This window comes from Wyeomyia smithii, chromosome 1, assembly GCF_029784165.1.
Source record: "Wyeomyia smithii strain HCP4-BCI-WySm-NY-G18 chromosome 1, ASM2978416v1, whole genome shotgun sequence".
NCBI lineage: Eukaryota > Metazoa > Arthropoda > Insecta > Diptera > Culicidae > Wyeomyia > Wyeomyia smithii.
In genome coordinates, this window is record NC_073694.1 from 148,263,060 (window position 1) to 148,288,921 (window position 25,862).

General features: G+C 39.9%; 1 protein-coding gene and 2 non-coding genes across 9 annotated transcripts in view; 2 read left to right on the forward strand and 1 right to left on the reverse strand.

The window, feature by feature from the left end:
- Window positions 1-1,250: 1,250 nt before the first annotated feature.
- On the reverse strand, window positions 1,251-1,322 carry Trnaw-cca (transfer RNA tryptophan (anticodon CCA)). Its single transcript has one exon. It is a non-coding gene; the product is annotated as a tRNA-Trp (tRNA).
- Window positions 1,323-1,422: 100 nt separating this feature from the next.
- Window positions 1,423-1,496, forward strand: Trnai-aau (transfer RNA isoleucine (anticodon AAU)). The gene has a single exon. It is a non-coding gene; the product is annotated as a tRNA-Ile (tRNA).
- A 13,250-nt stretch (window positions 1,497-14,746) lies between these two features.
- LOC129727911 (polypyrimidine tract-binding protein 2) overlaps window positions 14,747-25,862 on the forward strand; it is a 594,233-nt gene continuing 583,117 nt past the window's right edge. For 5 of the 7 annotated variants that reach the window (XM_055686193.1, XM_055686253.1, XM_055686216.1 and 2 more), the window contains exon 1: window positions 14,747-16,184. The gene's annotated coding sequence lies outside the window, so the exon portion shown is untranslated. The remainder of the gene's footprint in view (window positions 16,185-25,862) is intronic. The other 2 variants (XM_055686243.1, XM_055686279.1) reach the window with 2 other exon arrangements.

Here is a 25,862-nt window from a genome sequence, read left to right on the forward strand (position 1 = left end):
ATACAGTCGCCGTTCTATACGGGGGTACGAAAGCCAGATTGTACAAGCAATGGCCGAATTATGTCGCGACACTGTAGGATGCATTCGAACAACTACCTCTCTTCTACGCCGGAGGAGAATAACTAAAAAAATTCGCATGTACCAAATGCGATGGTTAGGACATATTCGCCGTCGTCCGTCCAGCCATCCGATTCGTGTGGCAACACGTCTAGAAGCACCTTGCTTGAGACGTTGCCGACCGAGCTATACGTGGAAAGACATGGTGAAGCAAAATATTTCCCGGTATAATGATCTCACATATAGGGGTTGGTGCGAATTGGCTCTCAACAAGAACGATTACCACAAAAGGTTGATGCAGATTTTCGAACAAGATGAGTCTGATGCCAGCGACTGGGGTAAGTCAAACCAATATTGTGCTCCCACTCTATTTTATCTGTAGACTTCAGAAAAAGAACAACAGACTCACATAATCCGTTTGCGGCATTATTAAATGATGACTATTATCTACTGGTTTCAGAATCCGATCAGGAAGAAGTGGAAAAAGTACTCAGATGAACCGCAATCGCGAACCAAACACTCTATGCAAGGACCTACTTTCGAGATTTCTACAACGCTGAATTAAAATAAACACCAGATTTTTAATTTTATTCATGCCTACTTTAAAAGGCCACTACCTGAGACTTTCAGGTATTTAAAATGTCAAAATTTGGGTAATTTGCTTTTCACTACTCTTCACAATTTTATTAGTGTCGGACGTTCTAAACTTTATAGTCTTTTAGGGATTCCAAACACAACATTGTATCCTAGGTACAAATAGTTGTTGCTAGTTGTTTCCGAAAAATGTTCACTTTTGCTTAAAAGCCAAAAACAATCTTTAGGTCAATCCGTTTTAAAAATCACACTCAACCGAAGGTTCTCAGAACTCACTGTGCTCGCAAACAGATAAATAAACGCACTGAAAAAAGGTAAACAATTCGAAGATCTGCAATTTATAGGCAAGTCCACATCAGGTGACTCTACTTCTCAGTAAGATGGGTAGGGCTGCAGTGGTCAACCCGATTATTGGCCCGTAAAAATAATTTTGAGCAATAACGGAGGAAAAAGTAAAATTTGTTCTGCTCGTGAGAATACAAAGAACATTAAATATTCAAGAGGAAGGAGTTATAAATTTGTAACTAAATCTCCGCTTCAAAAATATTTTTTTTCAAACGAGCGTTGTTGGTAAAAAAGGAGTCGATACGGTAAAGTTGTGACCCCGACGTGATTTGAACACGCAACCTTCTGATCTGGAGTCAGACGCGCTACCGTTGCGCCACGGAGTCTTCGGTTAAACCATAAAGATCTTTTCGCAAATCTAGTATTGTTCAAGTTACAATACCAATCTTCGGTTGATCCTAGCAACGACTTTTTTTTATCCAGCTTGGCTCCATAGCTCAGTTGGTTAGAGCGTCGTGCTAATAACGCGAAGGTCGTGAGTTCGATCCTCTCTGGAGCCATTTTTTATTAGTGTCGCATTTTAGATAAAACTGCAATACAAAAGGATGTAGATTGTAAATATATTACTTTGTGACACAATTTCACTCGGTGGTGAATCAAAAGAGTATGTGACCGACGAAACACGATAGCTGACAGTGGGTAATACTATCTTGGGGGCAAAAACATGAATTTTGACGACCGGGACCTCTTTTCCATTCTCACACAGCTGTGTCCAGTCTCACCGGTATAGTTTACATTGCTGCTGGCAATGCTCGCGATTTGAAACGGGTGAAAAGAATCAGTAATGTATGTGTTGCTGCGCTACTCCGTATGGATTTAGCCGTAGGAGGATTTCCTAACTTCGAAATTTTCACCATGCAATTAGATGGGGATGATGTGATAGGTTTTGATTCAGCGGTTGGAGTAAGGCGAATCAAATGTGATTCATTCGAACGATATGATGAATGCATTGAACGTGTGCACTTTCCAAATTGATTCCCCCGAGCTACATCTGGGGCCTAAAGAAAAGGGATTATTACGCCCAAATTGCTGCAATTTCGCATCTTTCCGCTGCAACTGATGTAGTGATCTAGCTGACTGACGGTGATGGGTGGAAGGATTAGTAACTCCTTTTTCGAACCAGATTCGCTGTAAGCTATTATCCATTCGGAAAAGGGGCTGGAGGTGATTTTCGGAACTTCAAAATCCGAAAATGCCCTCATCTCCCAGTTGGTTGTGTTACGTGTTCATCCGCACCGTTGTTACTCGGTCGGTCGGTGAAGTCTGAGTACACATTATCAGAAACGGTGAAGCGGAAATTGTGATTTTGAATTATTAATTGCTACCGTTTGTGTGCGTCGGTCGCCGGCTCGCTTTTGCGAGTTTTGTAACTACCAGCGATTAGTGTAAGCGATTAGTGTGCAAATAGGCACGACTAACATTCAACCCTCTGCGCCTTTCTCACCCCTCCTCGCATTTTCCAAATTTTCTAGTGATAGGATGTGAATGTAAGGATGTGTTACATCATCACCATCATCATCCTCATCATCGTCTTTACCTTCATCGCAGGCGATAAATCCTCCGAAATGACGGAAATGCGAAAGGCATTGCATAATTTATAAGCCAAACGTTGGTAATGTTTGCCTGTTGTAAAGATTATTTTATCTGTCGCTCGAGACTCTCAAACTCAAAATTTGAAACGCATCATCCATTGGGCGGATATTCGTCAATGTTTAATTAGTTTGATGAGAAAAATTGACTTACTTAATATTCGCTTGAGAAGCACCAGCTAACCGGAGGCTTGGTGCTCAACAGCTACAAGAAAAAACGTTCTATGAATGAAGAAAATTCAATTAAAAGTTTCCTTCCCACCTGCGCGGGGCAGCCAATCAATCCTTCGATTCGTGTCCACTCGGATGTGATCGGCCCTATCGCCTGTTGCTACTGTGCAACCTCAGAACAGGTATTATTGAAATTCTGTGGTAGTTTTAATTAAAATACGCTTAAATCGTGTCAGGACAACAATCGTTTTTGAGATTAAATAGTTTTGTATGAGGGATACGCTGCCGCTCATGGCAAGTCCGTCCCAATTGCATTTTTGTCAATTTTGAGGCTATTTATGGAATCAATTCCTTTTTATGTCTACTTTCGATAGAACAAATATTTTTGAATACTTCGTTCTGAGGAACTATGAAAAAAATAGCAAGTCGGTTTGTCCCATAGCTAAAGTGATCGCAAGTCGGTCCCATTGCAAAAATCTTCGCAATTTAACCCCACAGCCAATAATGATTATGAAAAAATGTGATATTTACCACAACTTATGGTCTTCAGGTTTAGAATTGGATGTACCAAGTGATATTCGATAGGAGGTTTGATTGAATTTTACACGTTCTACATCGTGTGGCTCTAGCTGATAGTACAATGTTTTCTTTAAGACAAAGTTTCCACCAGTAGCTTCTTTCAGCTGTTGGTTGTTGACAATGAACGCTTCAGGTGTGTCACTGTATTGTTAGTTAAAGCATTCTTCAGAAAATACTACTTTTCGTATTTTATCCGTATTTTATGTAAAGACGTGGGCCAGAATTGTAACATTATTGTCATGAATTTTGTTTTGAAGAATTTGTTAGTTATATCAAATACTTCGGTACGCTACTTAACTGTTTTTTAACAGAGCAAACATTTTCCTAAGCTATATTTGTTTTTTCATATTTGCTTCCACTGCTACGTCGAAGCTGTCCGCCGTCACGAACGTGTGACCGCTCTCAGGAAAATTTAGAATAAGTTACCTACACTGATTTCGAATTTATCAGTAGTATCAAATGTAAAAACAAAATCTAATTTTATTTCGAGCGGCGCAGTTGGTACATTATGTTATGCTTCTCACAAAAAACTTGTTTAATAAGGCACGAGAGAAGGTCATTTATGAATTGACCAGCGGTGGATTCATTCCAAACCAAGCTATAGCACCGCCATTGATTTGCAGTAGTTTGTTTTTCATCACCGGTCGTAGCCGGCTATGGGACTGACTTGCTAACATTCTGGCTACGTACCGTAAAAGTAATCGCATGTGAGTCCCAGCTTATGATTTTCAACAAATTTTAGTCAAATTTCGGTGTTTATACAAGTTTTATGATGTAAAAGTGTTAGATTGTCATTGCAGTACTAAATTCTGTTGATGGTCTTGATTGAAAAAGCATTTGAGTGCCAAATTTCACCCAAAGCGTTACGATTTTCAATTGCTGTTTTCTCGTCAGCACCAAAACGCAAATGGGACGGACTTGCTATGAGCGGCAGTACGGCGGTCAACAGTACGGTAGCTGCCTGTTTTGGAAAGAAAGCATCAAGAGCAACGAAAAATATGTCATTTGAGACTGTTGTAGCTGTTAGCCGTTGAGAGCAAAAGTGTCACCTTTTTTTCCAACATTCTTGCACTAAAACATTGCTGGAAAGGTTTCAAAACACGGTGCATGGAAACAAAGCAAGATTTGGTTAGGAAACTTGCACAAACTTCAATGGAAAAACATGTACCACTTTTGTTCTATGGGAAAAATACACATGTCTGAAATATTCAATGTTGAATATTGCGTAATCTAATGACTCTGGAGCTCCTCAGCTTGTTTGTAAACCACTCTTTTATAGTCAATTGGAAGTAAGATGATCTACTACCGGAATCTAGACCTACCGAATAATAGGTCATAGAGCTTCCCAGTTTTTTTCGAAACTATTTCTACGGAGTCAACTAGAAGAAAAATAATCTTTTGAACGGAAAAAGGACCACCGGGTGGACTTCGAAAAACGCGGAGTAAAAGAGGTCAATTTTCAAAAGTGACCCAAGAGCTTCCCGGTTCTGTCAAAAACTACTCTTGTGGAGTCAACTAGAAAGGAAATGATGATTTGGTTGAAGTTTGGTTCAAGGTGACCAATAGGTGGCCCACCGGAAGATACAGAACTACCGTGAAAGCAATTTTTACAAGTGATGCTAGAGATATCTGGTTTTTGAAACTGCTTCTCTTGACTAGGTTAAAAAGAAAGGATATAATCTTCTGATTGAATTATGGTTCAGGGTTGGCATCAGATGGTTTACCGGAAAATCCGGAGCTATAGTGAGAAAGGCCAATTTTCAAAACTGTTTGTAGAGCTTACGTAACATAACATAATTACATACCGCCAGAGTGTTTAATAAAGTCACAGACACAACTTTAAGTATTTTTCGGTCCGCTTAGAAGTGGGTTTTGAAAAAACTGGGAATATTTTCAGGAATCGTTCTTTTTTACGGTAGTTTTGGATCGAACGGAGCTTGCTGAATCCGGATCAAATAAATTAGCTCTATCTAGGAGTTGGTTAGACTTAGGAAACATGTTAAGTAATTAAAACAAGATATTTTATTATACTTCCAGAGAAAACCGTAAGGAAATTATTCCGTCAATCATCGGATGAAACCACGAATTTTCTCTGGAATTCTCGCCATCATTTCCTGCACACACACCTGGTCTATCTAAGCGGCTAGTTTGTTCCAATTTCCTGCATCAATTTTCCAGACTCCAGTTCGATTTTTCACCTAAAAGTCTGTTTTTTCCAATTCTCGTTTAAATTAGGGGCCGGTCCTAAACCACGTGGTCATATTTTGATCAATTTTTATACCCCCCGTACCCCCCCCCCCCCCCCCGTGGTTTTTCGTGGTCTTTTACCCAACCCCCCCTCCCCGCGACTTTAACCACGTGGTCTTTACATTTGTCAAATGCCAAAAATTTACGTGTCTTTTTAACAAACCAATCAATTTTCTTCGCTCTTTTCTGTGTCTTTTTTTCACGCCTTGGTCTCTGAAGTTAATATTTTCGAGTCACTTAGTTTCTACCTTCGGTTGATATCCTTTGGGATGAAATCTACCTTGTTGTCACGGTACCACTGAACTACCTTCCGGCTGTAGTGACAGTTAGCCAAATGTTGCCAAAGCTTAGCAGGACTTCTTTGTGCCTCAACAAACGGTAAAACTCGCTTTTTGAGGCACTCTTGTATACCGTTGGGGGATCGTCTTGTTCATGATTAGAACCTTGGTTTACTGTCCACAGCTGCATATTCCTTGGATGGAAGATCATTCAGAATGTGCAAAATTGTTTTTTTTTACTTTCGTCTTCATTCGTTGTTTTGCTTTCGTCTCGATTAGACGCAAATTGTTTATCTCCGTTTGATTCGCAAAATAACAATACACGAGTTATCGTACGGGTGTTTTTTTTTTCGATTAGTTCTTGTGTGCGATAACAATAGCCTGCAATATATCGGCAGAAACATCTTCTGCACACTGGTAGGGGCAGGCTACCCCGCCAGTGATCCGATACGCAGCTGATATATCAGCAAGAATAATTCTCCCGCACCGCTGTTACCCCGCTAGCAGCACGGACCACCATACGATCGAGCGAGTGGAAGTCAACTACAAGTGGCATCTACAAGGTCGCGTGTAGGATACGGCCACTGTGTCACAACACGAAGCTGGATCGTCATTGTTTGTTCTGCGGAGACGCTCGATTAATCCTACTATCAGCCGTGAGGTCGTGACTTAGACGTTCGGTGAAGTATTCACTTTAGAATTTTTATCATTATTATTAATAGTATTATTATTATTGTTATTATTATAATTATTATTACTATTATTATTATTATTATCATTATTATTATTATTATTATTATTATTATTATTATTATTATTATTATTACTATTGTTATTAGTATTAGTATTACTGCCTTTTTTTTTATTTTGATCCATTGTAGTTTGAAAAATTGTTTTTAAAATTTAATAGCAACTACTTGACCCCCCCTCACATTCGAATATTTATCGTTTGTGTGCGGTAGAGCGTAACGCTCCCGCAAAATGGACGACATGCAGGTGCAACTATTCCTGGATGTGGAAACAACTGGGGAAGAGATTGAGATCTCCCCCATCAATTCCCCTCTACCTTCCCCGCTACCTAGCCCCGTACCAAGGGTACCGGCAACACGGGTGAAAGCTTACCCAGATGCTTCGAAAGGTCCGTTCGTAGTTTACTTCAGGCCCATAAAGAAGCCTCTAAATATAATTCAAATCGGCAAGGACCTGGCAAAACAGTTTTCGGACGTAACCGAAATTACAAAGGTTAGACCGAACAAACTGCGAGTTGTTGTGAGTAGCTTGAAGCAAGCAAACGCAATTGCTAGCTACGAGCTCTTCACGAGAGAGTACCGCGTGTACATCCCTGCCAAGGACGTGGAGATCGACGGTGTGGTTACCGAAGGAAGCCTCACGGTCGATGACATTTTGCGTCACGGGGTTGGCTGCTTCAAGAACCCCCTGATTCAAGATGTAAAGATACTGGATGTCAAGCAATTGCATTCAGTATCCATCGAAGAAGGGAAGAAGAAATTCTTCCCTTCGGATTCCTTCCGTGTAACATTCGCCGGATCCGCACTGCCGAACTACATCTCTTTGGACAGGGTTCGTCTGCCTGTACGCCTGTTCGTACCGCGGGTCATGCATTGCCAAAACTGCAAGCAGTTAGGTCATACAGCCACCTACTGCTGCAACAAGGCACGCTGCAGCAAGTGCGGAGGCAATCATGCTGAGACCGCTTGCAGTGAGGATACTGAAAAGTGTCTTTACTGCGAGGGAACTCGGCATGACCTTTCGGCGTGTCCCGCGTACAAACAGCGCGAGGAAAAAATAAAGCGTTCCCTCAAGGAACGATCAAAGCGCTCTTTCGCAGAAATGCTGAAGAGTGCTGAGCCACCCTCGACAGGAAACATCTTTTCCTTTTTGCCAACCGATGAGGGTACATCTGACGATCCTCTCGAAGGGTGTTCTTATGCCATGCCAGAAGGATCTAGGAAGAGGAGAATGATCAACTCTCCTAATCTTTCTCGCAAAGGTCGCAAGATAACCCCTAGCGGAATGACCAATAAGCCAACACAAAAAGGAAGCGGTGAAGAAAAACCGAAGCAAGTACCTCCCGGTTTTAATTTTAAATCAAACCAGGAGTACCCACCGCTTCCTGGGGCACCAAAAACCCCTCGTGCACCCATTTCTCGATCAGAAGATAAAAAAGAAACAGGGTTCATAAAATTTTCTGATATTGTGGACTGGATATTTAAAACATTCAACATACCAGATCCCCTACAAAATATTCTTCTTGCCCTTCTTCCTACAGTGAAAACCTTTTTGATGCAACTAGCAGCAACTTGGCCCCTCATTTCAGCTATCATATCTTTCGATGACTAATACGGCGAAAGAGGTTAGGAATTTTATCACTGTATTACAGTGGAATTGCAGAAGTATCATCCCCAAATTCGATCTATTTTCTCATTTAATAAATACATACAATTGTGACGCATTTGCGCTCTGTGAAACCTTTCTCAATTCAAACGATCAACTCAATTTCCACGATTTTAACATTATTCGTCGAGATCGAGACTCACACGGTGGAGGGGTACTTTTAGGGATTAAAAAGTGCTATTCCTTCTTCCGAATCGACCTCCCCTCGATCTCGAATATTGAAGTCGTTGCCATTCAAACGAATATGAATGGAAAAGACCTATGCCTTGTTTCGTTATATATGCCTCCATCCGCGCGGATTGAACAGAAGCATCTCACTGATATAGCAGAGTTGCTTCCCGCGCCTTTTTTGATATTGGGAGATTTTAATTCTCACTGTTCGCTATGGGGGTCGCTGTACGACGACAACCGATCTTCTTTAATCTGTAACTTGATCGACGACTTCAATATGACAGTTTTGAATACTGGGGAAGCGACACGTGTACCTAATCCTCCAGCACGTGAAAGCGTGCTTGACCTATCCCTTTGCTCGACATCACTAGCGTTAGATTGCCGGTGGAAAGTAATCAACGATCCCCACGGTAGTGATCATCTTCCAATCGTTATATCAATTGCTAATGGTTCAACTTCCCCGAACCCAATCAATATTTCCTACGACCTTACACGTAATATTGATTGGAAGTGTTATGAGTCTATTATAGCGCAATCTATCGAGACTCACGAGGAACTTCCTCCGGAGGAAGAATACGCGTTCTTAGCTGGCTTGATAATCGACGCCGCGACTCAAGCTCAGACGAAACCGATACCCGGGGTAACGATTAGACAGCGCCCTCCCAACAAATGGTGGGACAAAGAGTGCTCTGAGCTGTACGCGCGAAGGTCCGCGGCGTATAAGGACTACCGGGAGTACGGCACTGTCAACCTGCTTCGAAAGTACGAGGCACTGGGCAGGCAGATGAAGAGCTTAGTAAAGGCGAAAAAACGCGGGTACTGGCGGCGGTTCGTAAACGCGTTGTCCAGGGAAACAGCGATGAGCACTCTTTGGGATACCGCCAGGCGCAATGGGAACCGTGACGTTTCGAATGAAAGCGAGGAGTATTCAGATCGCTGGATACTCGATTTTGCCAAAAAGGTCTGTCCGGACTCTGTACCGGAACAGAAAACCTTTCGCGACGCGTTATTAGTAACTACGGAAGAGCCTCCATTTTCGATGTTGGAATTTTCAATGGCTCTCCTGTCGTGCAACAATAAGGCTCCAGGGTTAGATAGAATAAAATTCAACCTGTTGAAGAATCTACCCGACTCTGCAAAAAGACGCTTGTTGAATTTGTTCAACAAGTTTCTTGAGCTAAATATTGTTCCGCATGACTGGAGGGAGGTAAAAGTCATTGCTATTCGGAAACCCGGGAAACCTGCCTCTGATCACAATTCATATAGGCCGATTGCGATGCTCTCTTGCCTCCGGAAATTAATGGAGAAAATGATCCTCTTACGATTAGACAAATGGGTCGAAACAAACGGGTTACTTTCAGATACTCAATTTGGCTTTCGCCGGGGCAAAGGGACGAACGATTGCCTAGCGTTGCTTTCTACTGAAATTCAACTTGCCTTTGCTCGAAAAGAGCAAATGGCTTCTGCGTTCATGGATATTAAGGGGGCTTTTGACTCTGTCTCTGTAGAAGTTTTAAGCGCGAAACTTCATTCGCAGGGACTTTCACCAAATTTGAATAACTTTTTGCTCAATTTGTTGTCAGAAAAGCATATGTATTTCTCACATGGCGATTCGACAACTTCCCGAATTAGTTACATGGGCCTCCCCCAGGGCTCATGTTTAAGTCCTCTCTTATATAATTTTTACGTCAATGACATCGATGAATGTCTTGCAAATTCATGCACGCTAAGGCAACTTGCAGACGATAGCGTTGTATCCATTACTGGTGGCAAGGCTAGCGATCTGCAAGGACCATTGCAAGATACCTTAGACAATTTGTCTGAATGGGCTCTTAAGCTGGGTATCGAATTCTCTCCGGAGAAAACTGAGCTGGTCGTTTTTTCTAGGAAGCATAACCCAGCTCAGCTGCAGCTCCTACTAACGGGTAAAACGATCTCTCAGGTTTTAGTCGCTAAATATCTCGGGGTCTGGTTCGACTCTAAATGCACCTGGGCTTGTCATATTAGGTATCTGACACAAAAATGCCAACAGAGGATTAATTTTCTTCGTACGATTACCGGAACTTGGTGGGGTGCTCACCCAGGAGACCTTCTAAGGTTATACCAAACAACGATATTGTCAGTTCTTGAGTACGGCTGTTTCTGCTTTCGCTCCGCCGCGAACACGCACATTATAAAATTAGAGAGAATACAATATCGTTGTTTGCGTATTGCCTTGGGTTGCATGCAGCCGACCCATACGATGAGTCTTGAAGTGTTAGCGGGTATTCTTCCGTTGAAACATCGTTTTTGGAATCTCTCTTACCGGTTGCTAATTCGATGCACAGTTATGAACCCATTAGTAATTGAAAATTTCGAGAGGTTGGTCGACCTTCAATCTCAATCCAGATTTATGACTTTATATTTTGACTATATGGCTCAAGATATTAATCCTTCTTCATACGATTCCTCCAATGTCGCACTTTTAGCTACTTCTAATAATGCTATATTCTTCGACACCACCATGAAACAAGACATTTCTGGTATCCCGGATCAATTGCGACCCCAAGAGATCCCTAAGATTTTTTCCAATAAGTTTAAACATGTTAGTTATGATAAAAGGTTTTACACTGACGGATCTAATCTAGATGAGTCCACTGGCTTCGGTGTTTTCCACGAAAATTTTACCGCCTCCTACAAACTCGATGCTCCTGCTTCCGTGTACGTCGCAGAACTTGCTGCTATTCAGTACTCTCTTGGAATCATCGAAACCCTACCCATAGACCACTACTTCATCTTCACAGATAGTCTCAGTGCCATTGAGGCTCTGCGATCAATGAAGCCTGTGAAGCACACCCCGTATTTCCTGGGGAAAATACGGCGGTTTTTAAGTGCTTTAACAGATAAAAATTACCGGGTTACCTTAGCGTGGGTCCCTTCTCATTGCTCGATTCCGGGTAACGAAAAGGCTGACTCTTTAGCTAAGGTGGGTGCTATTGACGGCGATATTTATGAAAGACCATTTGCTTATGATGAATTTTATAGCATTTTGCGTCAGAGAACACTCAACAGTTGGCAATCATCATGGAACTCAGATGAACTGGGACGGTGGCTACATTCCATTTTTCCTAAGGTATCGACGAAAGCATGGTTCAAGGGGTTGGATGTAGGTCGGGACTTCATTCGCGTGATGTCCAGACTTATGTCCAATCACTATACGTTAAACACGCATCTCTTTCGTATAGGGCTTGTAGACAGTAATCACTGCGTTTGTGGCGATGGCTACCATGACATCGAGCATGTTGTTTGGTCGTGTACCGAATACTGTGGTGTTAGGTCTGAGCTTATAGATTCCCTTCGGGCCCGAGGAAAACAACCGAACGTACCCGTTAGAGACATTCTGGGAAGCGGTGATCTCCAGTACATGACACAACTATACGGGTTTATAAAAAATGCTGGCATTAAAATTTGATTTCTTTTATCTATTTGCTAGAATACAATTTCTGTCACAAACTGAAAGAGAATGATACACCCGGCTGGAGACACTAAAATGAAGACTCGGCATCTCTATGTTTACGCAGACACCTCAGACCAAAACTGCTCAAACAGAACATCACTGGTTAGCCACGTACAAATGAATACATTCTGTAATATAAAATAATTAAAAACAAAATTGTAACACCCCTCCTCTCACCTTAAATCCCCACTAGCTCGTAGTCGGCCGCGAGAATAAAGAAAAGGCCTCCCTCTTTTCCCTGCTAATTTAGAATTAAAAAAAAAATGTACTTGGCTCAGTTAAACATAAATTGTATCGTGCCGTGTCAAATAAACTATTTAAAACTAAACTACTTTCGTCTTCCATTTAGCAACGCCTTCTTCAAACTTTATGTATCGAGATGAAACTTTTATTATCATGGCGAATAGTTGTGGTGGTTACATGAAAAATTTGCCGAGACACATGCATTCTTGTAAACTGTGCAATGTGCCCTTGCATTGTATTGAGATCTTCAAGAAGACAAACTACGTAGGAAGTCTGGCTTCCATTCATGCCCTATTCTCTAAAAAAGTAATTAGTAACCAAGTAATCGCAAGTGTAAGCGATAAAAAATTATTTAAGAGTACTGATTAATTACAATTGGAACGATTCATCTTCTGAATATCGAAAGATAGTTGTAAACGCAAAAATTTCTTTCCCTACTCGCCGCTAGGGTGCACCAATCCGGTATTCTGTGAGAAACCCTATTTGGATATTCAAAGGATGGCGCGGTAAATCATAGGAGAATGAGAGAATTTTCGCGGCTTCCGTTGGCTCTCAGTTACAGTTTCAAGTTGGGTAGCTCGATTTTACCTAGTAGGATGGATTATTTATAACTATAAAAAACTGTTTGAATCATCACAACAAATTGACAAATATTTTTTAGTTTTAGAGCTGTGTCAAGTTTTAAATGCTTCACAAATACACTAAGTCAGTGTGTATCTTACCAGGATGTGAACATAGAAACACTCAACGGTGGGTGCTCAAAACGTAACATAAATAATCTTTTATGTTCCGCTGTTTGTCGGAGGCGTATCAGGGTGATCTTTTTAAGAGACACAGCCATTGAATACTGCAACGAAGATTTTTTGGCTTTTTTCAAAAAACCCACTCTTTAAGTTTAATCAACTACGAAGCAATAAATTGTTTTGTATTTTTTATTGTTTCACGTTTTGGTTTAAAAACTGTCAAGCTTTTATAGCAAGACCATATACCATTTGACTTAGTATGACGGGTAGAACTTTTTTTTATATATGTGGGTGTAAAAGTGTGTGTGTGTGTAAATGTATGTGTGAATGTTTGATTTCAAATATTTGGTATGAGAAAGGCTTGCAATGGGAATTAATTGGAGTTTCAAAATTACCTTTTATTTCAAAACCGTTCATTTATCTCAAAAACGTGATAAAATCTAAATGTTTTGCGTGATAAATTTGAGAGTGATAAAAACGAAACGTGAAAAAAGAAAAGGACCGCGATAAAATCTACACCTCTTAGAAAGATCTTTAAAACTAACTCCGAATACATTAAGTTTGGTGGTGCGATCTATATTAAAACGATTTCGCGTACAATCTCTAGGTATTCGGTTACCAGGAGACAATAGATATTGAACCATATAAATCTTGACTGTAGTATCAATACACAACAAATTGAAATGCTTGAATGATGAAGTTTTGCTGAGAAAACGTTTGGAATTTGGAGAATGTACAATTAGGCTGATACAAATTTTTAATAGTTTTTATGTCCACGGGTATCGAAGTTAGCTAAGGGGTCAATAATATTAACAAAACGGTTTATACTTTTTCTCTTCCCCTTCCAATTTCCAATTTTCACCATTTCTGAAGGGGGGGGGGGGTAGGTGACATAAAATGAAAACAAAAATTTGTATCGGCCTTATTAAGATCAGTTATTCCAACTTAGGCTGATACAAATTGTGTTTAGTTTTCATCTCCACGGTTATCAAAGTTGGCTAAGGGGAGGGCAAAAATTAAATAACACTGGGAAGAAAAAAAAAGAATAGCTTTCGAAAAAAATTGTGTGCAAGTTACGACGTTTGTAACTTGCATGCAAAAGTGTGTTGAAAAATATCACATTACAAATTTTATTTTCATGTTATGTCAAAATCACAAAGTTAATAATATAAACAAAACGGCTTGAACTTTTTCATAGATTTGCTTTCAAAATTTGTAGGAATCTGACGGTAAATTGGAAAATGAGAAAAATAAGATGAATATAGGTGCACCTAGCTGTTGAGATGAATAATGGAGCGATTACTCTAAATATAGTGTATAAGACTCATATTTTGACCATTTTAAACAAATCACAAGTGAAAATGCACGGGTAATTTTGAATTCATCTTTTAAAAAAATGTTTTTAAATAATTTTGAACGAATAAGAAAAAAAATATAAAATAATTTAATGCCTGTAACCTTTTTTTCAATCTGAAATTTTCGATTACTTGAATCTAGACATCTAGGCAATAACAATGGTTTGTTGATTAGCAAATTGAAATGCTTTGAATTTTTGGTACACCCTCTATTATTATACTAAATACGCTTTTCAGCTAGACACTCGTGCGTGTGTTTGTATTAGTGTATCATATTCAGGGAGGAGAGTGCGCCTAGGCAAATAGACGTTTTTCGCACAAAACTTTCGGAACCTGCTGCTTGCCTGCCTGAATGTCGCCTGTGTGAGAAGCGTACGTGGGAGGGCGAGCAAGACGCGCTGAAGGAGAGTTGGCAGACTCTCACGTCGGGGGTGTATGAAAAAAACAGCGAACGCTCTGCTCCTGTCAAACCACTACGATACCTGTGCACGAAATCCGCTGCAGATCTACTAGTTTCGTCGCGTTTCATCCAGGTTTTCTTTCCGCCTTAGTGAAAGCCTTTGCACCTCGTGTCGAAAAGTGCCGGAAAAGTAACCGGAGAGAGTTATAATATTTACCCGAGAGGTAGGCCACGTAGTAAACCAAACAGGCACAGATGACGGATTGTGTATAATTTACAGCAGTGAAATGCGAAGCAGGTTTTATTTGCGGGAAATTTTCGATCTTTCAGCAAAGAGACAAACAACTGTGTAGCATTTCCGGGTTTCAGTAAACGTGCTAGTGCGGAAGGTACTAAAAATAGCCTGCCTGCAAAACAAATTGGCAAATTATTCGTCAAGTGTGGAAGCGAAATTTTGTTAAAAAACCAAAAGCAGTAGCAGTTCGAGAGGGTGGAAAAATCGCCCCAATCCTCGTATACGGTTGTGCAAGAGTATTGGTGATGCTTTGTTAGCGAAAGCTTTAGTCTAGGAAACTGAAGGTGTACACTAGTGTGTGTGACACCAATGCCTGCTGGAAACTGTCAATCATACTCGGGAATTAAATACTGTGAAACGAGTTTTCCCAATTCTCTAGAAAAATATTTCTCGCTATCGCCATATTGTCGGTCTAGTCATCAACAATAGAAATCAAGTTGATAGTTTTAGCGGTTACACAGGAAGACTGTACCACTATAATCAGACAGCCAAATATCGAGCGCGTAGAACAAATCAGCCACTTGTTGTGTTTTTCGGTTAGAAAACTTCTGCATTGTTCCCCTTACCACCCCAAACGTTGGAAGGATTTTCCGAAAGCAAGTGGAAGCAGGGAAAAAAACACATTAAAATCCTCTTCTGTTAACGCGTGCCAGAACATAGGCTTTCCGTTTGGGTTCAGTTGACTGCAGCACAGTGGATGTGTCGTTTTAGTGGCGATTGCTTGTAGTGGTGTAACAATAAGGCATTTTTGACACAAGCAACAAGCGGCGACATTTTCCTAGAAGCCCAACAACCCCTGCAGAGTTTCTCCCTTGATTTGGCTTATCAATCGAGCAGTGGAAAATAGTGCTTGCGACGTGCGTGATTAGACAGTTTTGTAGCCGTATTAGCTATCGCGCCTGGATTTGATTCATCTAGTTCAATAGTCAGTACAAAAAACACTTCATGAAGGAATTGCAAAAGACGAAATCTGTTTGAAAATATCCTTATCATCGGATGAATATAAACCTTTCACAATCATAGTTCAGTAGAGTGCTGTTTTATTTGCGCTACCAAACTGTGTGCGTGTGTATAAGCAACAAGACGCTAAAGCTTTCGCCAGAAGAAGCAACAGCCAGCCAGTGAACTTTTATCGGCGGAGATATTGCAAAGGAAACAACAGGAACGAATATCTCGTTTCTGCTAGGGCACAACGCTCTTGTATTGGTGAGTCAATTTTTCCCATTCTGCATGGTTCATCGCGTTTCTTCCAGTTCCATCCGGTTGTGTCTCCCAGCGCTGAAATATTGATGTCACATGTTTATACGCATAATTAACGAGACCTCTGCGGTTCTGTTCCTCGGTTGTCAATAATTGACGAAACCCGAGCCTAGATAAAATAAAGCCATTTCCATACCCATAGCGCGCCGGCCTTGGTGTTGGTGTGAATATTTTCCCTGCCTGCTTCGCTGTGTGAGGTAATTTTTCTCTCATTTCAATAAGATACACTTTTCCTCAATTTTGCATCAGTCACGGTTTCTGAACGCGTTTAGCCAGAACTTTAACCGTCGAAATATAGGGTTGGCAGATTGTTGCTGCATAAGGTTATTAGTAACCAACTAAGTTTGCAAAGAATTTTCCCAAAGCACGTCTGAATGATTGAATATTGATTGTTTATATACAATGTATGCTGATCTAAATCTTATTGATACTCAGATTGTTGTTGTTGTTTGAGTGTTTCCAGCCCAAGAGATCAGAATATACGTAAAATTTTATTTGAACTTTTTTTGTGCTTATGCAAAAATAGTAATGATGACTACAAATATTTTTAGAGCTTGGACGGTTTGTTCGTTTAGTGTGACCTTCTTTTGGAAAAGTTGTAAATAATAATTTTGTAAGACAAAAACGATTAAGAATTAAAAAAAAAAATAAAACCAAGTATTTTAATAAACCCGCTTTTTGAAAATCATTTTTTTTTACGAAAACTACACAATGTGAGCTATACACAAAACTATTATCTACAACTATTATTGCCTATAATCGCATATGAGTCCCATCTGGAAAATCATCGAGTTGAGAAAACAGCGCTTGAAGATATTATTTTTGTTTTGGGTATTTCACCTGTTTGGAGCGGGTTATTCTTATTTTTTCGACATAATGTAATGAAATAGATCTTAATCATAACTTCTTCATCTAAGAATTACCTTTTTCGTTAAAATTACAATGAAAAATAAGGAAGAGATTGATATGCGATTATTCATGCCATCGAGTAGCAAAATAATCGCATACCAATCTCACTTTTAACCGGTCGGTGTATGTGTATGAGTAGTCATATTTTTCTGAAGTATTTTGAATATAGGCACACGTTCATGGCCGCAGACAACTTCTATGCTGCATAGAGAATGGCGGAGACGTCTACCCATTACTTACCGCGACTTCAGGGTCGTCTTAGAAAGAGCTAAATATTAGGTTCAAGTCTTGGATATGCTACTGAATAATTTTATTTATTTTTTTTTATTAATAGGGGGAATGTTTGTAATGATTTATTTATGTACTAATATCTATTCAGAATTAATATTGTGTGTTCTGCCACAAACGGTGACATTTCAACACTATTATATATATTTGTACGCTTTTTTATATTATTGAATGTTATTAGCTTTCGCAGTTAAGTTAATGTAATTGTAGGAAAATTATTAAACCTACTTGTAGAGGAAAAAAAAGGAATAGAACAAAACTTAAAATAAACTTAAAACTATCTTACTGACTATAAAGTGAGCTAATCGTTGCAATTGAGGATTGCAACGATTTTTGTCGGAATTAGTTGATAATTTGGCTTGACATATTTTCTAATGTTTCTACATTAGTGAGCCTATGTAGCTCGTTCGTGCTAAACCAGGGAGGACGCTTCAAAATCATTTTCAAAAGTTTATTCTGAATCCTTTGAAGTGTCTTCTTCCTGGTTGCACAACAACTTATCCAAATGGGAACTGCATATAACATTGCTGGCCTAAAAATTTGTTTGTGAATTAACAGTTTATTCTTGAGACAAAGTCTAGAATTTCTGTTGATAAGAGGATACAAACATTTGATATATTTATTGCACTTTGTTTGGATATTCTCAATGTGCTCCTTGAAAGTAAGATTCTTATCATAAATCAGCCCTAAGTATTTAACTTGATCAGACCAATTTAAGACCACACCGTTCATTTTAATAACGTGGTTATGGGTGGGTTTGAGAAAAGAAACTCTTGGCTTATGAGGAAAAATAATTAACTGTGTTTTAGGAGCATTAGGGGAAATCTTCAATTTCTGCAAGTATGAAGAAAATATATCTAAACTTTTTTGTAGCCGACTGCATATAACACGTAGGCTTTTTCCTTTTGCGGAAATGCTTGTATCGTCACAAAACAGAGATTTCTTACAACCTGGTGGTAAATCAGGAAGATCAGAAGTAAAAATGTTATATAAGATTTGGCCCAAGATACTCCCCTGGGGCACATCAGCTCTAACAGGCAATCTATTAGATTTACCAGTCAGATAGTTAACCTGAAGAGTGCGGTCAGTTAAATAACTTTGTATAATTTTTATGAGGTAAAGCGGAAAACTGAAATTTGACATTTTAGCTATTAAACCTTTATGCCAAACACTGTCGAATGCCTTTTCTATATCTAGAAGAGCAGCTCCAGTCGAATAGCCTTCAGATTTATTAGTTCGAATCATATTTGTTACTCTAAGTAACTTATGAGTAGTGGAATGCCCATGGCGAAAACCAAACTGCTCATTTGCAATAATTGAGTTCTCATTAATATGTGTTATCATTCTATTAAGAATTATTCTTTCAAAAAGTTTGCTTAAAGAGGAAAGTAAACTAATTGGTCGATAACTTGATGCCTCAGCTAGATTCTTCTCGGGTTTTAGGATTTGAGTGACTTTGACATTTTTCCATTTCGTAGGAAAATGTGCTAGTGCAAAGCATCTGTTGAAAATTTTTACCAAGAAATTTAAAGAGTTTTCGGGAAGTCTTTTGATAAGGATATAGAAAATCCCATCATCTCCTGGTGCTTTCATGTTTTTGAATTTTTTGAGAATAGTTCGCACCTCATTCAAGTTTGTTTCTATAACCTCTTCAGAAAGAAATTCTTGGATGGTGATCTGATCATACTTTTGTTTTACTTCATTTTCAATAGGACTTACTACGTGCAAATTGGAGTAATGAACACTCTCAAACTGCTGAGCAAGTTTTTGAGATTTTTGTTCATTCGTTAGAAAAATGCAATCACCATCTTTAAGGACTGGAATGGGCTTCGAAGGTTTCTTAAGAACCTTCGAAAGCTTCCAGAAAGGTTTTGAATAAGGTTTTAGTTGTTCAACTTCTCTCATGAAATTCTCATTTCACAATTTCCTTTTATAATTCTTGAAAAATAATTTTCAAAGCAGGATCACGAGATCTTTGGTATTGACGTCTCCGTATGTTCTTCAAACGTATAAGAAGTTGAAGTTCACTGTCAATAATTGGTGCATTAAATTTCACTCGAGCCTTAGGAACTGATGAATTCCGGGCAGTGAGAATTAAGCTGCTAAAATTATCTAATGCTCTGTCAATGTCAGCACTACTTTGTAAAATAATATCATCATTCAGGTTTTCTTCGATCGTAGAACGATATCTATCCCAATTTGTCTTGTGATAATTTAACACAGATCTAGTGGGATTTAAAATTGTTTCATGGGAAATAGAAAATGTTATGGGAAGATGATCAGAATCAAAGTCAGCATGAGTTAATAAATCACTGCATGAATGACTTTGATTTGTTAATACCAAATCAATAGTGGATGGATTCGCAATAGAAGAATAACATGTAGGTCCATTTGGAAATAAAACTGAATAAAACCAGCCGAGCAATCATTAAACAATATTTTTCCATTGGAATTGCTTTGAGCATTATTCCAAGATCGGTGTTTCGCATTAAAATCAGCGATGATTAAAAATTTAGATTTATTTCTTGTGAGTTTTTGCAAATCTTCCTTGAAATAATTTTTTCGCTCACCAGTGCATTGGAAAGTCAAATACACTGCGGCTATAAATAAAATGCCAATACTTGTTTCAATTTCAATTCCCAAACTCTCGATAACTTTAGTTTCAAGATGGGGTAAAACACGATGTTTTATTCGATGGTGGATAACTATTGCAACTCCACCACCGGCAACATCAATTCTATCAAACCTATGAACTATATAATTTGGGTTCTTTTTTAGTTTAATATTTGGCTTTAAAAGCGTTTCAGTCACAACTGCAATATGCACATCGTGGACTGTTAAAAAATTGAAAAATTCATCCTATTTCGCTTTTAAAGAGCGAGCATTCCAATTTAGAAAATTTGCAGCATTATTTAAAATCATTGCTGAATTTCAGTTTCATAACAATATTAGTTGTAAATTATTATTAAACCTTCTTGAACAGCCTCGTACATCGAGTTACAGTTCAACAAAACGGACATTAGTTGCAGCATGGATTGTTGTAGGTATTCAATCTTTTCGGGTGTTGGACTACCTAAATCAATACTGGCTGACTTTTCAGCACCAAACACGAATGGTTTGTTACTGTTTGAATTTGAAATATTTCCTGAAAGGACACTGGCATATGAACAGCCTGGTGTTGCCTGAACAGGATTTTTTGTCTGAAATTTGTTAGCTGAATTCAAATTATTACCTACAGACACACCTGCTACTGAAAGTGCTGGTGATGCCTGAACAGTATTGAAAGTCTTTTGTTTACCCACATTGACAACAGGTTGTTTTGAATTCCTACGTTGTCAGGAAGCAATGATTTTTGACCTTACAGGACAATTAAAAAAATTAGATTTGTGATTTCCCCCACAATTTAAACATTTGAAACTATTAGTGGTCTCTTTCACGGGGCAGATATCTTTCGTGTGACCAGTGTCACCACAAATCATACATTTTGCTGCCATATGGTAGTTTCGAGTTCCATGACCATAGGCTTGACAATTCCGACATTGCGTGAGATTATGGATTCCTCCATGTCTCTTGAAATTTTCCCATTTTATTTGCACGTTAAATAAAACACGTGCTTTTTCCAAACATTTCAAATTATGTACTTTGGTACGATCAAAATGTACCAAGTAATTTTCCTGGTGTATTCCAGTTTGATTAATTTGGCATTTGCCTTTCGTTCCATCAAAATTACTTGGTTGGGGGCAAAACCAAGTGATTCTGTCAAACAATCTTTAATTTACTCAATAGTTTGATCATTTGAAAGACCTTTCAAGACAGCCTTAAACGGTCTCTCGTTTTTGGCATCAAAAGAAGCAAATTTATGCATCTTTTCAGTCAAATATTGTAAAAGATGTTTATGGCCATCAAAAGATTCGGCCAAAATACGAATTTCGCCTTGGCGGCCAATTTGAAAATTAACTTTCACATCCGACAGAAATGATGAAAGTTTTGATCGAAATGCTTTAAAATTCGCTACAAATACCACAATAGGTGGAACTTTAACCTTTTTCATAACGGCTTTATGCTCAGTATAAGAAGTTTGGAATTCTTGATCCCCAACGGAAGAAAGAATATCATACCTGTTAGTCGAAATTTCAGTGTCACTTGGAGGAGATGCCTCACGTTTCCTTGAAGCCGCATCCAAGCGAGCTTTTTTATTTCTTCCAGGGATAACTGGAAACCTTCACTACACTTTCACTTAACTATAGAATTTAAGTAGAAATATCTCAAACCAAACTCACTCACTAAACACTCGTCAACGTTAAAAACAAATTTATTACTTTGCGTTTCAACAGGTAGTCTTTTAAAAAGATTGCCTGTTGAAAGCGAAAAGCAAAATTTTAATGTCTCTTGGTAGTCTAAGACTTAGCCTCGAGCTGTTGGTAAAATGCGACCGTACTGTAGGACAGTTCAAGTCGTTCTGAATAATTTTCTGTCTTACGTCTTCAGTGTTTCGCAATACGTGCTAAATAAAACATTTCAATAACTTGAATGAATTATTCCGCATTAGCCCGTGCATTTAGCATATCGAAAAAGTGGTATTGATAAAGGGAAGTTTCCAATTTCATTACAACAGTGACTTGACGGAAGACGACGGCGATATGGCCATACTCAGAATAACATTTGGTGGGACTGATATGCGATTATTTTTAAGATAAGACAATTTGACCTCACATTTCTGACTTTTTCAAATAAAACATGCTTTTTTGTTTCCTTAATCGATAGTAAAGCAAGAAATAGATGGAATCTGATATTTAACCCAAAAACGATGAAAATCCATATGGGACTGGTATGCGATTATAGGCAGTATACCGAAGACACTATAAAGCAAAATCACCAACACCCGCAGAACTACCACGCTCTCTGCCAGCCACCATGTATTTCGTTTTGGCAGAGTCAGGGCAGGGTCCAATACGGTTAACATCAATTTTATCAATGTCGTCCGCGAATCCTAGAAGCATGGACTTCGTGATGATGGTGCTGCTCCTCTGCACACCTGCCATTCGTATTGCACCTATTAAAGCTATGTTGAACAACAAGTTCGAGAGCCCGTCACCTTACTCCAGTCCATCTAATGTCACAAACGCGTCCGAAAATTTGCCCACTGTTCTGACGCATGATGTGAAACCGTCAAGCGCTGCCACAGCTCCTTGCGTTTCACTGCATCGTTCGCCGTCTTAGAGTCAATAAACAGATGATGTGTCAGCAAGTTGTGTTCTCGAAACTTGTCGAAGATCTGTCTCAACGTAAACATCTGGTCCGTTGTAAATCGTCCCACTCGAAAACCACATTGGTATTCTCCAACAAAGGCTTCCTGCAACGGCTTCAGTCGCTGGAGCAGGATACGTGAGAATTTTGTAAGCGGAATTGAGGAGGGTTATGCCTCGATAATTACTACAATCAAGTCTATGTCCCTTTTTACAGCATAGGCATATGAGTCCTTTCAACCAGTCCGTAGGTAGTTTTTCTCCAGATCACACCTTTAGGATAATCTGGTGAATTGCACTACATAGCTGCTCGCTCCGACTTCGAAAGGTTCTGCCGGTAAGTCATCCTTCCCAGCGGATTTGTGGTTCTTTGGCTCTTTGCAAACATTCTTCGCCTCTTGAGGCTTGTAATATAGTCTAGGCGACATCCATAAATTACGTAACGCAAAAAACTCAGTTTTTGGACCCCCACCCCCCATATGTAACGAAACGTAACGCCAACACCTACCCCCCATAAAAATTACGTAACGTTGCAGAAGGATTTCCTTGATAAAAATGCTTTTTTTTCGAGAGTCTCTCCACAGATTTTTCGTTACGTAACGCTGAACACACCTCCCCCTCTCCTGTATAACAAATCGTAACGCTCAAAGATACCCCCTCTCCCCCCTATGCGCGTTGCCTAATTTATGGATTCCGCCTTAATCTGGATCGCGTGGAATGTGTTAACCGGATTGAAAGACACTAAGGTCTAATTTTTACGCGGGGGATGCGTTCAAAAAAGGCTTTTTTGCGTTGAAAATATAACGAACAAAATCGCCCTGAGTGTTTGGACATTTTCGAATTAAATTGATTAAAAAAAGTAAAATAAATATCATGAACCTGGTGAAGTCAAAAACAGTGTTGAGCAAATCGATATCGTTCGTTGAGCCATCATTGCAGGGCATAATAATTCCAGTCATTCGAGTTGTGCTCTCGTCGTGTTCGGTCGCTCGGTCGGATTTCATTTCGATCTCGATAGTGCCGACCAGTAATTCGCCCACAAGGTCACCGTGCATTGTGCTCTGCTGCTCGTTGCCGTCGTCGCTGTTGAAGACAGCAAAAAGAAGAAGAAGTCAACAATAGTCCGTGCGTTGTGTCGCTGCCAGAAGAAATTCGGTAGCCGGCGCACGGCCGTTTAGCTGCATTGGTCGATCGGACAACCAAGGAAGGAAGCAGCAAGCAGAGATTGGCATCGCCCGTGCGCTGATTGTGATGGAGAGCGGCTGCATAAGCTAAGTAGTTTTTTTTTTGGTTTTTTTCTACAATATTATTTACTGATTGGCATTTTGCGTGTGTGGGTCACGCGTCCAACATGGACGACGATGGTGGCATGACCGAAAGCGGGGATGAACACCCGCTCGTTCAACCGCCTAGCCCTCCCGGATACAAAGTTCCAAGGGTTAAAAATGGAGACCCGCAGGAAGCTACCCATCGGCTTAAGCAGTATCCGGAGGGCAAAGCTGGTATTGGGGCTGTATTTTTTCGGCCGAAAGTGAAACCATTGAACACAATGCAAATCTGTAAAGATCCAAATGTAAAAAAAAAATCTGTAAAGTAAAGACAGCCGTGACTGAAATTACTAAAGTACGCCCGAATAAGCTGCGTGTTTTGGTGTCCGACCTCAAGCAAGCAAACGAGATTGCTGCTTGTGAGCTCTTCACGCGGGAGTACCACGTGTACACTCCAGCTCGCGTAGTTGAGATTGACGGTGTGGTCAGCGAATCGAGTCTGACTGTCGAGGACCTGTTGAAGTCTGGAATAGGCCTTTTCAAGGATTCTAGCCTTGAACCTGCCAAGATACTTGAATGTAAGCAATTACATTCAGTATCGCTCGACAATGGTGTAAAAACTTACACCCCTTCAGACTCTTTTCGCGTGACTTTCGCCGGGTCTGCTCTGCCGAGCTATGTGCTCGTGGACAAAGTGCGTCTTCCCGTGCGCTTGTTTGTACCGCGGGTAATGAATTGCCTCAAGTGCAAACAGTTGGGCCATACAGCCTCCCACTGTGGCAATAAAGCACGTTGTGGCAAGTGCGGAGAGCAACATGCGGATGACGCCTGTAATAAGGGTGCTGAAAAGTGCCTCTATTGTGAGCAGACTCCGCATGAGCTGTTTGCATGTCCCGCGTACAAACAGCGCCAAGAGAAGATCAAGCGGTCTCTGAAAGAGCGCTCTAAGCGCACTTTCGCAGAAATGCTTAAAGAGGCCGCTGCCACCAAACTGGTTTCCCCGAATCTCTTCGAGGTCTTGTCATCCGATGAGTCTGATTCTGACGATTCAGTTGGGGAACCTTCTTTTGTTGAACCCGGGAAGTCTAGAAAGAGAAAAAACCTCTCTTCTCCTAGACTTTCTAGGAAGGTACAGAGAAGGTCTCCATCTGAAGTGGCTGATACTAAGAAACATAAAAGTGCTGTAGAAAAACCGAAGCAAACTCCTCCGGGATTGGCAAGATTGAATTCAAGTAAGGAGTTTCCGGCACTTCCAGGAACATCAAAAAACCCAACTGTTCCTTCTTTTTCGTCCAAGATTCAGCCAGAATCTGGACTGCTGAAGTTTTCAGATATTGTGGACTAGATTTTTGAAAATTTCAACATAACTGATCCTCTTAAAAGTCTTCTGCTGGCATTTCTACCAACAGTTAAAACGTTTTTGAAGCAGTTGACTGCTAAATGGCCCCTTCTTGCAGCGATCGTATCCTTCGATGGCTAATTCATCGGCTGAGATGAAGGATTCTATCTCTATTTTACAGTGGAATTGTAGAAGTATCATCCCCAAAATTGATTCATTTAAAGTGTTGATTAATAAGCATAAATGCGATGCATTTTCCCTCTGTGAAACTTGGCTCACTTCTAATGTAGATCTCAACTTCCATGATTTTAATATAATTCGCCTTGACCGAGACACCCCTTACGGAGGAGTACTTCTAGGGATTAAGAAGTGCTATTCTTTCTATCGTATTACCCTCCCCGCGGTCCCAGGCGTCGAAGCTGTCGCATGTCAAATGACAATACAAGGTAAAGAGCTTTGTATTGCCTCAATATATATTCCTCCCAGAGCACCGGTTGGGCAACGGCTGCTCTTTGATTTAATAGAACTTCTTCCCTCGCCACGTTTGATTTTGGGAGATTTTAACTCTCACGGC